Source organism: Limulus polyphemus, unplaced genomic scaffold (assembly GCF_000517525.1).
Source record: "Limulus polyphemus unplaced genomic scaffold, Limulus_polyphemus-2.1.2 Scaffold1404, whole genome shotgun sequence".
Lineage (NCBI taxonomy): Eukaryota > Metazoa > Arthropoda > Merostomata > Xiphosura > Limulidae > Limulus > Limulus polyphemus.
In genome coordinates, this window is record NW_013667014.1 from 49,504 (window position 1) to 52,783 (window position 3,280).

General features: G+C 32.4%; 1 protein-coding gene across 2 annotated transcripts in view; it reads right to left on the reverse strand.

The window, feature by feature from the left end:
- LOC106463428 (IQ motif and SEC7 domain-containing protein 2-like) overlaps positions 1-3,280 on the reverse strand; it is a 96,285-nt gene that overhangs the window by 10,362 nt on the left and 82,643 nt on the right. The window lies entirely within an intron of this gene.

Consider the following 3,280-nt stretch of genomic DNA (forward strand, 5'->3'; position numbering starts at 1 on the left):
CATGAATGAAATGCACAACAATACTTTTTGCAGTGGGCAGCATAAGTAGCTCAGAGCTTTGGCACTCAGTGAGAAACAAGAGTGCAACACTATTAACCTTTTTAAAGTCCATGAAATAATTTAAATGGATAAATTAACCTAAACTTTCCCATCACTTGGGGCAGGTGCTTTTGCTTGTACTATATAGTTGTAATTTTATGTTTCAATATATATAACTTGAATGTTACAAAGTACAAAGTTCTGAATGATGTCAATTTTCAAGTGTAAACTTAATTACCATAAAGAATAAGGCCATTTTTACCAGAACAAAACTGTCTCATTTAAACATCATTTCACATTCACAAATATAAGATTTTTTAAAACAAAGTACTTTCCAGGTAATATTGCTGTAAACTAGACTACTTTCTCACAATCAACAATATGTTTGTTTGTGTTTATTGCATAAGATATTGATAGCTTTATACAACAATATATCATCATTTTGAAATAATCAATTGGTCATGATAAGATCAAGCTCAGTTGAGTACTACATGACAATCCCAGGGTTTGCATTGACAGGCACTGACCCTTTATGTGCAAGGGCTAGAAGAATTTGTTTACTGAAACTAGTGGTCTTCTAGTTTCCCACGGTCACACTGATACCCCATCTTTTGCCCTTCCTAGCTGCAACATATGGTACTACGATTCCCATCAATTTCATTCCCTCTGATCGATGTTTTCACCTTACTAGCAATTTCTGCCATCCATCTAGGGACCAACTATAGCCTGTGAGTCAGTTGAAAAAGTTAATGTTGTTGGCATTGTCTATTTGTACTTCATTAATTTCAAGAATCTGGAGGAGAGCTTGTTTTATAACTTCTAGATTTCAATACATAATCATTACAGATACGTAGTTTTCTTTATGATCATATTCTGTGTATGTTAATTAAAAACTATTATATAAAACAGCACCAAAAAAGTTGTACAAGATGCAGGAAAAACTGCAAAAGGTTTGACATCAAAAATACAATGAGAGGAACCAATAAAAGTGTTATAGGTGTCTAATTTTATTAGCATTTGTCAAACATGGGTGAAAAATGTGAAAGATTACAAAAACAACAACAATAAAACATTCAGTTAGCAATGGTAGAACCCAAGTACTTAAACCCTTAATTTGTCAAGTCCAACTACCATTCCCTCTCAGCAGTCAGCTACGGTCATGGTAGTAACTGAGCTGCACTATCTGTTGAAGTATGTCAGCGTTAACCAGAAATAAACATGAATACGCCTTCCGGGAAGTTTGATGTTACATACACCATGTTTTCAGGAAAACATTATGAACCAGTATGACATACAGTCACTCGAGAATAAACACTACAATGTTAAAATTCCAGCATTTTAAAGACAGCTATCGCTTAGGAACATAGTAAATACTTTTATGTTATATTACAGCATTTTAAACTCTGTAGTTATTTGAGAACAAAGTAAACATTATAAAATTAAATTTTACCATAATAAATTCCACAGTCACTTAAGAATAAGGTTTCACAATATTATAAAATCGTAAAGTTACGTTACTTATGAACAAAGTAAACACTATAACATTAAGTTCCAGCACACTAAACTCTACAGACACTTGAGAACAAAGTAAATATTATGAAATTGATGCCTACTATATTAAACCTTAGGGTCACTTCAGTATAAAGAATACCAGTGCAACAATTTGTGTATTCTACAGTCACTTTGGTTCACTAAGTAGTACATGATATAACATAACATGTAACATCTAGGCTGTCCAATCCACTAAATTAACTTAAATAAGTAAATAAAAAAAGATGATACATCAACACTTTGAATTACTTTAACAATTTTAAACACCTGTAACTTTAGAACAATCAAGAAGAGTCTTTACAGCTATTATTTACAGTAAAGATAGAAAAAAACATTCTTAGATTTAATAACTTCCGAGTTTAGATGTTAAAGACAAAAGCCCAATGCAGATAATTGATGTTTTTTGAACTTAATTTACATACTGTCAGTCTTATGAATTGACTCTATATTGGAGAAGTAATGTTGACTATAATTCTGAATTTACTATGTGTATCTTCACAAAATGTGGCAAGCCTTTAATCAACAGTACAAGTCTGACTAAAGGCTTGCCACGTTTTGTGAAGATACACATAGTAAATTCAGAATTATAGTCTGCTGTACACAAAAAAATCAGATGTGTTAAAAATGTTTGTGCTAAAGATATGTCTGTGAAATAATGAAGTCAGTTTGAGTTAGACTCTGACAAGTTCAAGTGCAAGGTGATGTTCATGTGAAGAATAAAACCCCTTTTATCCATCATAGAGTTTGCAACTTGAATTTGCATAACCTCTACAACCTCCTAAATACATAACTATAGTTTTTTCATTATCCCTCTATACTGTACATGATATTTTTTCTAATACAAACTGTTGTGAAACCAGCAATATAAGGTAACATGAAATGTTGATAATTCAATTCCAACATCAAATGCATAATATCATGTTAAATGGTACTCTGTACGAAGTCGAGGTATGCCCCTCCCCCCAATGTACATATGGTTAATGCCTGAACATCTAACGAGATTTCTAACTGGAACCAAAAGAGTAACTTGTTTTTTCTTTTAATCACTGAAGTATCATTCTCTTATGCAAATGTGAAAACTATGTAACCGCAATACAAAAGAAAATTATACTGGCAGATTATTTGTTATTAACCTCTCAACACTTTAACTTTTAAGCAAAGAAAATAAATAAACTTACTGGTTTCTTGCCAACTATGGTCTGTTGAACTTTCATCACCTGTGTCACATGGTCTGACCCTGGTTTAAACTCACTTGCCTTTATTCTTTCATAGATTCCTGTCAGCATATCTCGATCAAGGTCATTACCATCATCCACTCCTGAAACGTTTAATTTTATTTGGTTAAAATAAACTGAGCAACAAGTCAGAAGAATAAGAAAGTAGATATGATATTTTGTTAACTAGATGATTATATTTCCATCCAAAACAACAACAGTGAAATATAAAATTGTGTCTTGCACATAAACATCTGCACACCTGCAGATTCATATAAAATTGTGTCTTGCACACAAACATCTGCACACCTGCAGATTCATATAAAATTGTGTCTTGCACACAAACATCTGCACACCTGCAGATTCACATAAAATTGGTACTTGCACATAAACATCTGCACACCTGCAGATTCATATAAATTGTGTCTTGCACACAAACATCTGCACACCTGAGATTCATATAAAATTGTAGTCTT